Raw genomic sequence first — 13879 nt, 5'->3', positions numbered from 1 at the left:
GTTTTCAGCAACCAAAGTGGAATACCACACAGTAGATGCCCAGTTCATTATTAGTACAATTTCATTGATGTCCACTGCACTCAACTGACGTGTTAGGCCTTCAAGGCTACTGGTTATTGATGGATCATAGTTTCTGATGAACAGACTGGTGGTCGTTGAGGTTCATCTCAATTGCAAGGAAACCCAGTGTCCTGTGTCACTTAGCCAGTTCTTATGAAACTGGGGATTTCCAGAACATTCTGATTTGCAGCCCAAGAGAGAATAAATTATGTCACCAAGTCTCAGTGTGACTTTTTCAGTTTCTGCCCTTCTCCCCTGCCTCTCTTTACACCCTGCCTGGATATCCCTGGAGTACCTGAAAGTAAGGTGGTATTCCCTAAAGCACCTACCAAATGAAAGGTGACATCTATGTACCTGACCAATGTCTTAAAAACAATATAGTGTGTAAGAGCCATTTCTTCTCTCTAAAAAAAAGGTTGAGTCCTTCACTGCTCAGAATAATAACTTGGGTTAGCAAGTGCAAAGAATCCCATTACCAGGTTGTGCTTTCTCCCCTTTATCTTAAATGTCATTTTCACATCTTTGGATAGACTCATAGGTTATTAAAAACGCCTGAAACATGTCTCATTTCTTTCTGTTCTCTCCCCCCCCACACCAGTGTTTTACACCTTCATTAATGATTGGGAGGTGGAGAAAGTAGCACATAAGTGAAATTTGCCAATGCTGACAAATTGGATAGTTACAAAGGGTTCAAAGCAAGGGAGGGAAGATGGGTAGGAAATGGGAAATCACACCATTCTTAATAAATAATGAGAAAACGTCTAGCCACTGCCATGAGTGGCTCATCTGAAACATTAACACCCTAGCTTAGACGTGCAATAATGCTGGTTAGGGGGATAAAACTCATTGACAAGACTTGTTTTCCATAGTCCTTGGTGGAAATTGCCAGGGGAATGGCCTGCTCTCTTTTTCAGTGGAAGGTAGTGAATACTTATACTGAAATCTTGGTGAAAGAATGTCACTGACTGATACTGTGGTCTTGCATATCATTTGGGGAAACAAAGTCTGGCCAAGAAGAAGTTTCTCTCCTGGACCTTAGAGAATTGGTCTTGAAACGATTCAAACATGGGAGCCTTCCTAGTTTAACCTCCAGTCCAATGTCATGCTAAGGCATCTGTAGGTCAAATCCAGTTGAGGTCCTGGTGCCCTTATACTTCTGGAGGTCTGTGAAAAGCAGAGCACACAAATAGTCATCGTTATCACCATTATCACTATGTGACTATGTGACCTTTTATTTCCATCCTATCTTCCCTACTATCACTTATTAAGCAACTAGCATTGTGCAGAAACCATTATCTCTACTCTTTGCAGTTACCAGCAAAGCAAGTATCTGAATACTATTCCCCAGAAGAGAAAACATGTTCCCAGGGATGAAGCAACTGGCCCAGATTTACACAGTGAATGGTGGTCATGACAGCTTGACCTCTAAACTCTTCCTTTCACCCTTCACGGGGCTGCTTCTTGCTGATAGCATGAAGTGGCTACTAATTTTTGTGCATTCACTGTGTATAAATAAAGATCTACAGACTTTCCCCCCTGCCATATGCTAGCCCAATCTCTCTGGCTCCTAAATCCACCAGCTTTCCTGTGAATTTTGCTATAGTTGTTACTGTTAGTCCTTTCTGTTTCCCTGTGGCTTCTCTGTGAAATCTCCAGCAGCAAGCATCTCTTATGTCATTTTCCTGAAATGCCATCAATGTCCCCTCTCCCCATGTCCCCTGCAGAATTAATGTCCGAGGGAGAAATGCCTTCCTCCTTATTTAGATTGCATGTCAAATATTGGATTCAAATATCCACAAAGTCCATTAACTAAACTTCAACACAATGACAGAAAAAAAGAAATTGAGCTTTACCTACACTTTCATCTGCTATTTCTATACCAGAGTTCTTTAACTGCAACTGAAGACTCCAGATTTGACAAAGTACTAACTTTGTGAGATGTGGGAGGTGGGAAAAAATAGACACTCTAACTCTGAGAAAAGTATCTTAAGGGGGGGAAAAACTTCCTTTTCTAAGCACCTTTCCCACCTACACTTCAAGTCAAGTAGAATGTTACCAAATATCTTTTCCTAAAATGTGTCCTTTGAATTCTGTGAAATAGTAATGTTTTAAAGAATAATTAAGAACTAAAAATAAATGAGGATTTATTCTGGGAGAATAAAAACATGGTCTCAAAACACGGTCCTAGGAATGCTTATCATTTGCTGAGACCCTTTCAGATGGCCAGCAAAGTGAAAACTATTTCCCAGTAGAATTAGGATGTGATTATCTTTATTATTCTTATTCTTTTATGAGCACACAGTGAAATTTCCAGAGCTTATATGGCATGTAAAGATGTCATTGCTCTGACGCCTTACATTCTGATATTTTAAAATTTCTTACTTTTACTCTCAAAGATAATAAATTTTGATATAATCCACATATTCAGAAGCTCTTTAGGGTCCCCAATAATATTTAAGAGTTTGTCTTTATAACAAAACACAACAAACTGGGCAGTTTATAAGGAAAGAAAAAGAACTGTTTTTTTACAGTTTGGGAGGCTGGGAAGTCCAAGATCAAAACCCCAGCAAACTTGGTGTCTGTTGAGGACATTTTTCATCGATGGCATCCTCTGTGTGTCCTTGCACAGCAGATGGGGTGAAGAAGCTCCCCTAGGTCTTTTTTCTAAGGACACTAAGCCCGGTCAAGAGGGTCCAGTTTTCATGACCTAATCATTTCCCAAGGGCCCCACCTCCTAGTACTTCTACCTTGATCTCAGCATGTGAGTGAGGGGGGATAGAGGTTCAGATCATAGCAGAGGAGACAAAGATCATAAAAACAAAAAGAGGGAGCTGGTGTTCCAAGACACATTTGCTCATTTGGAATTGCTACTTCTATTCAGAAAGAAGGCACCTCATTAACAGGGTAGGGATGGTACAAAATGTAATGGGAAGATACCTGTTCTGAGCTCCAGTTTTCCCATAGACTACTCTGAGCACATCAGTGGGGGATGCACATCTGGGAAACTCTCTGCACACACACAGAAGCAAGAAGAAGAGATAGAAGCAAAAGAGCAATGGTCGATTCATGATATGAACACTCATTCAGAGCTAACAGTCAGCAAAAATGACTAGATCCACCTGAGGAATTCAAATGCAAAATCCAAAAGAAAATCGGTCTCCGTATTGCTGAGTTTCCCACCTGGTTCTTTTGGTCATGCACAAGTACCTAGAGAGAGATACCTGAGGCATGCTGGGCAAATCCAAAGTGCCTGCTTATGTTCTTTGAAGAGTACAGAAAAGAAATCAGAAATAAAAGACATGCCTGCCTGGCACTGGTTCTTCTTTGCATCAAAGTGACAGATGTGGAGGCATGATAGCTTTGAGAGAGCCCACCTGTTCAATCTTGTCAGGGATGGCTTTCCTACAAGTGATTGAGTTCAAACTAAGTTGCCTCATTGTATGTCTTGCGAAAGCAGTCTGCTTTGTTATTCTGAGTATAAACATAAAAATACTGCATTTGGTGGCTATATTTGTCCCCACAGTTTCAATTATCTCATAAAATAAGAAGTAGCACAAATGTCCACTGCTTTGGGACTTTGGGACATTAAGAGAGGAATGAAGTGTCCATTTCTAAAGGTCAAGTTCTGCGGAATGTATTGCCTGGTATTGATCTACGTACGTAATACTAGCAGCTTTCTACAAAGTCCTATACTTCTAAGGAAACTCTGACAAACTCACAATTGCTCCAAACAGTCATCAGACAACATTAGGAAACGTTTTATGTGGAATTAAATTTCAAGTACCAAAACTTCCAAGTGCTTCTGGTTTAGCTGTGTGTTCTCATCAAATCACTGCTGGAGAAAGAAGGGCACCCAAAGAAGGCCTACATCTTTCTGTGGGTTTACTGATGGCTCAAAATGTCTCAAGCAATCATTATGCAACAATGTGAATGTATAGCAACTGAGCTACATGTATACGTATAATGGTTAAGAAGGTAAATTTTATGTTATGTGTATTACACTACAATAAAAGTGTGTATATTATGCCATATAGGAAAATATGTATTATACCATAATTAAAAAGCTTAAGCTGCAGCAAATGAAAGCACTCTAAACCTGATCTGAGCTGCCTAAATCACAATTCCTAGGATTAAGCAGGGAGTATGTGCCCAACTACATTTGATATGACGTCATCTCAGCAAGCAGGAATCCATACTTGGGCAATAAAATGGATAGACATCTGTACTTTGAACATGAAGATTAGATTAATTGCTGTATCTATAGTTGTTGTAAAAATGATCAAATAATGAATGGTAGACTTTTGCACCCTGGACTACCCTTCATTTATAGAGGAGCTATTTGCAAAACCTCACATTTTGTAAGAGTAGTACTTAGCTTTGATATTTGATAGCAACACTGGAGTAGTGGCTGTTTAAATTGCTTCGACTCATATCTAAATATTAGCTTGCAGAGAACATATTTCAGCACTTGAGGCTGAAATATGAACCTTACCTATGAAACATAGAATGTAACCTCCATTTTTTGTAAGTAAAAATTTTTCTTTTTGAATAGTAAGATTTCTACAATACTTATTGCATGAAAATAATAAGGTTACCAAGCAATATATACAATGAAATGCTTTTTTGTACCTTAAAAAATATACATAAGATTGTCAAAATTTTTAAATAGCAGATTTTTAAAGTGGGATAATCTGGAGATTGGGGAGTGGGAAGCCATGGAAAGATACAGGCCTTGTTTTAAACGAGAAATGAAACTTAGCAAATAAAATGGCCTTTAATATAAAATGGTTCTATACATCTAAATTTAGTCTGCCAAGGATAAACCAGCCAACTGCTTAGGACATTAATTATGTTCCAATTTTCTTACTAAAATAGGTATGGGTTTGATTCACTAAATTAAGGTGTAATTTTATGTACAAAAGCCTTTTCAAAACCCAGTAAAGCAGGCAACTAACTCATGCCCCAAGAAAAATTGGAAACTTGGCATTATAAAGCATAGATTTTTTTTTTAATGATCAGAGTGAAGTCTACACCTGCATATGTATACTTTAATAAAAAACAAACAAAGCAGACAACCCTCCAGAATATGGTATAATGCTACCACAAAAATTCTCAATTACTTTGCCCAATTCTAAGGTAAATAATTATATTTCCAAATTATGGCTGTCAATATATTTTTAGCAAAGTCATTCAAGCATGACAGGATACCTTGGAGCAAGGGTCACAATGGGGTCACAATGGGTTTTCCAAATCTTGTTAACTGTAAAAATGAAAAATATGTAACAGTGAATGATAGGTTCATTTTAGAAAATAACCACCAATGTGCATAGAGCTTAAAAAGAGGTATACTAAACTCCATTCATGCAATGTATTTATTCATTTCAAAAGAGAGACAGAGAGAGACCAAAATATAGGTAGCTAACACTACATTAGACAGTTTTTCTTTACCCTAGATTAAAAAAAAAAAAGCTGGCAATTCTTCCACTGACTTTTCTGTATAGCAATGCTCCTAATAAATTCATCTTAATGATAGAAAAAAATACCTGGAGAAAAAACAAAATATCTCTACTCTCAATTATCAGGAATATTTTAGGCTCTATTTCCATTTTCCCATCCAAAAATGTGTCATGTTTGGGATGGTAGGGGTCCATCATTTTAGGCCAGAACTATGATAGAAAAACAAAGAAGAGAGTTGGTGCAATTGCAGATCTGGTATGTTTTGAGGTTGTCCTATCTTTCTTGATGAAAATTTTAATTCTTGGTTGATGGTTTTAAGCAGAATTTTATTTTCTCTACATCCTATCATGTAAATAAAGGAAGAATTGCCCAAAATGAGGAGGAAATCTGTGAACAAAGTAATAAGAATTCACACTTCTTATTTTAAAAATTCTTATTGATTGAAAGGTTGCCTACAAAAATAATAGCTAGCATTTGCGTATCACATGCCTAGAACTTTCCTGAGCACCTGACATATTAACTCAGGGAAGCCCTCACAATTTCCCAGTGTGGAGACCTGCCATTTTCCCCACTTGACAGAAAAGGAAATGCAATGGCTTAGGGACTTGAGTGGTGCTCTTGGCTGATAAGGCAGAGTTGTTAAATTACTTAGCCCTGCTCAGAAAGAGCTAAGTCCAGTTCTAGAGCTGTGGTGATCAACAATGACAGGATACGTTGTCTCTAGGTACAGGATGGTCTACCTGTTGTAGATGAAGAGGAGAACAAACTCTCACAGTCCCTGTCTTCAAGGAACTTGCTGTGTTGGCAGGAAATATCCTAAATCAGTCAATACTGAACAATCCCAGCTGGGTGGGGGGAATATAGAGAATGTCATGTGGCATCTAATTTACACGGAGAGGTGAAAGGAGAAAGCAAGCAAGATCTCTTTGAGAAAGGGAATCTTCATTTGAGCCTTCAGGGATGAAACAAGTCCTAGCAGAATGGAGACAAGGGAAAAGGGTCCCAGGCAGGTTAAAAAAAAAAAAAAAAAAAGCCTGAGAGAATCCCTTGGGGGTAGGAAAGAGCTCTTTGTAATCACTGAACACAAAATGAGGCCTTTCTGGGGGTCACGCCAAGTGGGAGAAAATAGAGCTGCTGGGTAAGCTAGGTGGCTACATTCAGCATTTAAAAATTTTTATCTCTGACAAAATGGACAGTCATCGAAAAGTATTAAGCAAAGGAGGGACCTGTATGGCTGGAATGTGGAGAATGAGCCAGAGGGCAACCAGGCTGGGAGAAAAGTTGGGAGGCTACTGATAGCTCAGGCCAGATACACAGAGATTTGGAAATTACAGTGCAGGAAGAAATGGCCCCGTTCAAGGTATAATCTGAAGGCAGATCTGATAAAATCTGACAAGCCTCGGGGACTCTGAAATCCTGCAGGAATCTTTGCTATCTGCACAGAAACACAGGTTTAAAAGTTGAAACTCTGGCAGAAGGATCCTTTTCTTAGCAATTTTAAAGACTGCCTTCTCTTTGGAAAACAAGCATCATCCAATTTATTGATCAATGATATGGGAAATAGGAGAACGTGAACAAATTTGCTTAAAATCTGATGACTGAACTGTGAGTTCTCTAGGCAAATCTTGCCCCATAGAACATCACTTGTATAGTATCTACTTAGGAAGCTATTCATTACGTGGTTTCTTTGAGTTCTAAAGAAATCCTTCATACATGGTTAGACATCTGTGGACAGGCCTCTGACAATCCATCCTCATAATGCCCTAGGTCTGGCAAAAAATTCTACATCCACCTCTGACTCTTAAGGACAGGACAATCTCACCACCTAAAACAACTAACTGCATCAAGCCGAGTAAGATTGTAAACATGAGGCTTAGTTAGGCCAAACCTAACTAAACAGACTGACTAGGTGCCCTGTAGTCACAATTATAGAATTCTGTCACTGATGACATTGGCTAGTCATTTGCTTTGGCCTGAAGTACCTCCCCCTAACAATTTCATGAGAGCCTTATAAAGATGCATCAACAGGGTGATAACCTTTAGAATGTCCATTTTATCTATTGTTTTATCTTTTAGTATCAGGGATTGAACCCAGGGGTGCTTAACCACTGAGCCACAACCCCATCCCTTTTTTTTAATATTTTTTGTTTTGAGACAGGGTCTCATTAAATCACTTAGGGCCTCCATAAGTTGCTCAGGCTGGCCTTGAACTTGGAATCCTCTTGCCTCAGCTTCCCAAATTGATGGGTTTACAGGTATGCACCACCGTGCCTGGCTAGAAAGTCTATTTTAGATCTTCAAAATGTCTATACAACAACAACAAAAAGCTCCTTTTCTGGCTCTGTCTGTTTTAATGAACTTTCCTCTTCTCCTCTTCTCTAAACATAATAACAGTTAAAGGAAATTTAAGACCCTACCACCACATATAAACTCAGGGGTCACCAATAGAAAAAAAAATTTTTAAAAATAGAAAGAGATTTCTAGAAACACTCAAGGTTGAGATCCGACCACACATAAGCAGGTACCATTGGATTTTGGTGGGTCCCTATTAGTACATGACATTAAAGCCTGAAGCAATACTAAGACCAGTGAATACTGGGAACCAAACAGTTATTTGCTCTGGTATAGAATAGTCGTGTGCCTGCAGGGACGTCATTTACTGGAAGAGAAACCTCTTGCTATTTTTCAGCAAAGACAGTTCTTTGAGTCACTGGTGACCCTGAACTTAAACCCTGAGTACAATAAAGACCACGGCAATTATCCATTGTTTTTAGAAAAAACAGAGGAGGTTTATGCCCAAATAGCCCAAATTCATTGAAGAAAGTATTTGGCTCCTTTACAAACTGGGCTTCTGGACCTAGTTTTCAGCTGACAGAAAGTTAATTTGTGATCTCATAGAATAAAAATTAACTAAATCTTTGTTAAAGAAAATAAATATCACTAATCAGTCACAATACTTGGATTTGGGAGGCCAAAGAGTGTGGCTGTGAATTTTTTTTAAAGGAAGTAAAATTCAGATTAAACCTCAGCATTGCTTAAGATGATACAGATGTCGACAGTTGCCATCTTTAAACCAGTCTTATCTTGTATCTTGAAAACTATTTGCTTTGCAAAAGTTGGCAAAGAATTCACTTTTCAGATAATTAACTTCAACTTACTGCTGAGTTTGCATTCGTTGCTTGGGATCAGAAAAGAACCTCACAGGTTTCCATCTCCTGGAGTGCCCTTTTCACAGGCTGGGATGCAAAGAAGGAGAAACGTCAAGCACTGAATCTTTACAGCAACTTTACGATCTGCAATTATGTGAAAGGCTTATTGATCAGTCACTGCTGTTTGATATTTTGCTGCAAAGGGCAGGGCTTACTCTGGAACTTTCTGTCATTGGCAACTTGGTTAAATTTTTAAATTTTAATTTAGAGATTTTTTTTTAAATTATTTGAATGCTAATTCATGCACACCAGGCTGAAACTAATGAGTTCTGGAGGTCAGAGGAATCACTGAGCATTCATTAGTCTTAAGAATGAAAGTAAGACTTCACCTTGCAGGAAGTGGGATAGAATCATCTGAGAGAGAGAGAGAGAGAGAGAGAGAGAGAGAAGAGCAGGGGTGGGCTATTAGAGACAGAGGTGAGAAAGAATGATAAAGTTTCACACACAACTATTAGAGACAGGTTTACCATTTATGGTATTTCAAAACTTCTGCCATTATTCAATATAATTAGCTTGAGAAGGAGGAAGACGATGAAATGAATAGTTTTCAAAGTCCTTTCACCTAATTATTTGATTTACTCCTATCTATTCTGTGAGGTACAAAATGCCATTCTCAAATTATTTAAGAGCACTGGGATTCAGAGAGGGTAAGCTGAGACCACACCGTTAACAAAGGAGCAGCAAAGAGAAGAACTTTGGGGATATTTCGCAAGTCATAACTTTATGCGACTTTTGCTTAACATTTTGAAGTTTTCAGCAGCAGAACCACGGCATCAGAGGGAAGAGATTTATGCTGTGAAGGCAAGTCTCCAGGTTGTGCATGGGTAGGCACAGGATGCCAGCGATGAGTTTTGCCAGCCATTGAGTTAGCAATGATGGCTCCTTTGAGAAAACATGGAAAGGTCTTCCTTTCAAAAGATGCTTAATGCATAAACCAGATAGCTATTTTTGCAGAGTCCAAAATTCATTTTGAAGGCTGCATGCTAATTTAAGAGAAATAATCCTCTTTCCAACCATCTGATCATCCCATTAAGGATGTGCTAGAAACCTTTATGTTAGAATACCTAAAATTTCAATCAGAGTTATATCTTTTGTTTGACTCACCATGCTTGGTTGAAATATATATATACATATCTGTATACTTGGGGTGAGGGAACTTCGGGAAAGTGAAAATAATGAACTTTGCAATTTTAATTGTAAATCGCTCTACCTCGTGTGCTGTCACCAAGCACCATCATTACATAATTGTAGTACTGGCCTCAGTGAAACTTGCTTCCTATACAGTTCTCAGATGTGCACTCAGAGTCTTCTAAAGTATGCAGAATAACGTACATTAAGAATCTGATGACTAATCAATCCTAAAATTCGTGTACAAGTTTCCGATTCATTTTGTGGAAATGTTTTCTCAGGGATTTTGGCTGATAAAAGACCAAACTGGACATTAATAATACAACAAGGGACTTTATTTCCCTTGTGGACTGAGTGGTCACATAAAAAAGGCAGGGTAGGGGTACTAGATTTGGTCTCTCCTAAGCTCTCTTATTGAGTGATTTCTGCTCTAAGAGGCTTCTGTTTTCGCATGAGAAAAATATATCTAAAGCCTTTTAACAGAAGACATAATCCCAGAGACTCTCTTTGAAAATATTTCAAGGACTTTTAATTTTAATGCCTGGTAGTATATAATTTAATCTTTTGGTCTGATACATAGTTAGTTAATATCTAACAGCATCTACTGCTAGGTTACCTACTTTGGTTCATATTCATCAACATGTAATCTTTCTCTTTTCTTTTTTTCTGTTTTACATTTTTACAGCCTTTTACTACACTGGCTTAGTGTATATAGGCTTCCTCCCAGTGAAACCTCTTACACGAACACCATTTGGTTTCAATTCCTCAAGTCACACTGGCAGCCACTTAGCATATGGGTGTATCTATAGACACTCTTAAATATATTGATGTATTTCTGTAATTTCAGCCATTCATTTAACAGTATTTATTGAGGATCCCTTGTCTATCAGGGACTGCTATAAACACTGGGGTTTAGCAATAAACAACACAGGTAAGATCTGCCTTTTCATGGAGTTTAAATATACAGGCAGGGGAGGAGAAGCTGCAAGTGTAACTAGGTAAACACAATGTGTAATATGTTAGATTGTAATAAATCCTATAGAGAAAAGAGTCAAGCAGGTGAAGGAGAGAAGGTGGGTTCAAAAGAGGGAGTGCAACTTTAAATATGGTGTCCAGAGATTTTCACTGAGGCAGGCACATGTGAGAACAGACCTGGAAATGGTATGGAAGGGAGCTATGTGATGACCTGGGGAAGTGGTCCAGGGAGAAATCAGGGCTTGGAAGCCAATGTGCCTGGAGATGCACAAGGAGGAGGGAAGGAAGGGACAAAGGAAGCACTGGGGAAAATGGAGCAGATCTGATGGGATTGAGTCTTTTTATGTGAAGAAGGTAGAAGCCATGGAGCGAGGAAGTAGAATGATAATTTATATTTTGGAAGTGTTATTTGGGCTTATGGGTTTGACAACAGTTTCCTGGAGAGGAAGGGCTGATGCAGGGGAACAGTATTCAAGACAAGAGGTATTGTTGATCAGAGTGAATTTTGGACCTATCTGAAGGTAGAGAAACAGAATCTGCTACAGATTTGGTCTGGGATGTGATCAAAGACGACTTGAGGATTTTGATCTGAACAACTGCAAGAACAGGAGAGTCATTTTACTGACAAGGAATGGTCAGGAGCTGAGGAGGTAGCAGCAAGACCAGGAACCAAGGGTACTGGTTAAAGAGACTGTGGGGGAGCCAGGGGCCCAGGAAATGAGAGCCCTAAAGAGGTAGCAGCTTGTAAAAGAGCAAGGAGGGGGCTGACATGGTTGGAAGAGCCATAAGGCCAGATGGAACAAATAAGTGGATATACTGAGAACAATGGGAGTCAGGTTTCTCTCTGTAGAGAAGAGATTTACAAATACAGGAAGGAGGGATGCTAGAAAGAAGCCCAGTTTGTCAGCTTAGAATTGGCAGAATTGGTGTAAATTCACGATAGAAAGATAGACACATATTTACAAATGAATATGTACAGATAAAGATGCCTAGGTATAGGTATACATACAGAAATAAACATAAATGTGTATGTGTGGTTGTGTGTGAAACTTTATCATTCTTTCTCACCTCTGTCTACTGAGAAGCCCTACAGTTCATCACATGCCAGAGCTCATTTATAAATGCCGTCATCCACTAGAAGAACCACGTCTCCTTGGAGAATGGGCTGATTTCAGGTTTGAGGCAGGGAAAGGACAAGATGAGCCTAGAGTATCTTGGATGCAAGAAAGTAAAAGGGTATTCAAAGAACAATGGGGATATGTCAGAGATCCAGCTTAACGAGACACCCATTGGCAAAATCTGGAGGGCAATTGGGATATCAAAATAAAATAATAAAATTAGTGGAATACAACCCATGGAATGGACTGGGATTCATGAGCCTATATTGGAATAAGTAAATAAATGTGGGGAAGGGAAAAATCTTTATAGAACCCTCCCAACTAATACACACAAAACTTTTAAAAAGGTTGCAGATGAGAGATTGCCATTTGGTAGTCATCGCAGTGGTGGTTGATTAAAGTGGAGTCATTAATACCCACTAAGACTGGCTGAGGGAAGACTCAATGGGAATAGAATATGTGTGTACTCTCAGAGTATATCCTTCGAAATACTGATTGGTTCCAAAATGGTGGAACCAAAATGGTGGGATGGAAAATGGTGACATTATAATGGAGAATCCCCAGATCCAGCAATCCAGATGATGAAGGTTAGCATCCTAATGGTGGGACAGTTAAATACCTCTAATGCACCATCAACAGCATAGTGTCATTTCTTTCATATTCCTAAGCATATATGTGTGTATATAGAATATATATGTATGCATATATATATGTATGTATATATAGTTATAAAAAGCACATATCCTCAACTTAGATCCACTTGATTTTTTTTAAATTTCTTTATGTTTGAGCCAGGGTATTAAAGAACTATCAAGTGGATCTAAGTTGAGGACATGTACTTTTTCAAATCATATGAGATAGAGAAAGGCTGAACAACAGAAGAAAATTAGAGGAGAATTAAGGAGGCATGCCAAGTAAATACAATACGTGATCCTGTGTTAGATTTTGGACCATAAAGGAATAAAAATACATTTGGGGGAAAGCTGGAAATTTTTCAATCAATTTTAAGGATTATTTAATGGTGTGGTCTCAATGTCATATTGGACTTATGTAGGAGGGCACTCTGGTTTGGGGAAAATGTATATATTGGAATACTTCAGGGTAATGGAACATCATGTTTACATTTTCTCTTAAATGGTTTAGGAAAATAATATAAATCATGAGTATCTATAAATTAATGTTCTATCCAGAGATATAGCAAATGAAAAATAATAACAATTGATAAAACCAGGGGAGTAGGACATAATAGCATTTATTTGTACTATTTCCCCCCACTTTGGTAAAATTGAAGTTATTTGAAAATAAATTATTAAAAAGGGGCTTCATTGGTCATTTAGTCTAATTCTGTCTTCTTACAGGAAGAAAAGCATGGAAAGACAAAACAAGGACCCCCAAAGTTATGAGCAAATAGTATAACTATGTGACTATAATACTAAATAATATGATAGATAGTATACATAATGTCAAATGTGCAAAAGATCTGTGAGTTGTAGTCAGCAGGCAATCCAAGGTGTATCCAGATGTAGGGCCCATTAAAAATGTGTACAAAAGTGCAGGCTGTACAAACAACAGTACGTTGAACAAAGGTGTTTTGCTAAGAGGTCAGAGGCAGTCCCAAGAGTAAGAGATGGTGAAAGATTGTGAAAGTCCATTATCTGAGGCCAAAGGGACAGGTGCTGTTTAGCTCCATCAAAAGAATTCACCCATGGCACCTATTATTTGTCTTAAACAATTTGGAAGGCTTTCCCATGAAGTGTTGTTTCATATTTGGATGACCACTTTGGATAGAAACCATTTTAAAAAAAGCAGAAAAAAAAGAAGGAAGGAAGGAAGGAAGGAAAATGGGAAAAATAGGGAGTTTTGCTTTTAGCTTGGGAAGATGAAATGGACCAGTTAAGATAGTGAGGTTTTCATCATAGGGAATGCACAAGC

Source organism: Urocitellus parryii, chromosome 13, assembly GCF_045843805.1.
Source record: "Urocitellus parryii isolate mUroPar1 chromosome 13, mUroPar1.hap1, whole genome shotgun sequence".
Taxonomy (NCBI): Eukaryota; Metazoa; Chordata; class Mammalia; order Rodentia; family Sciuridae; genus Urocitellus; species Urocitellus parryii.
Note: the sequence above shows the minus strand (reverse complement) of the source record.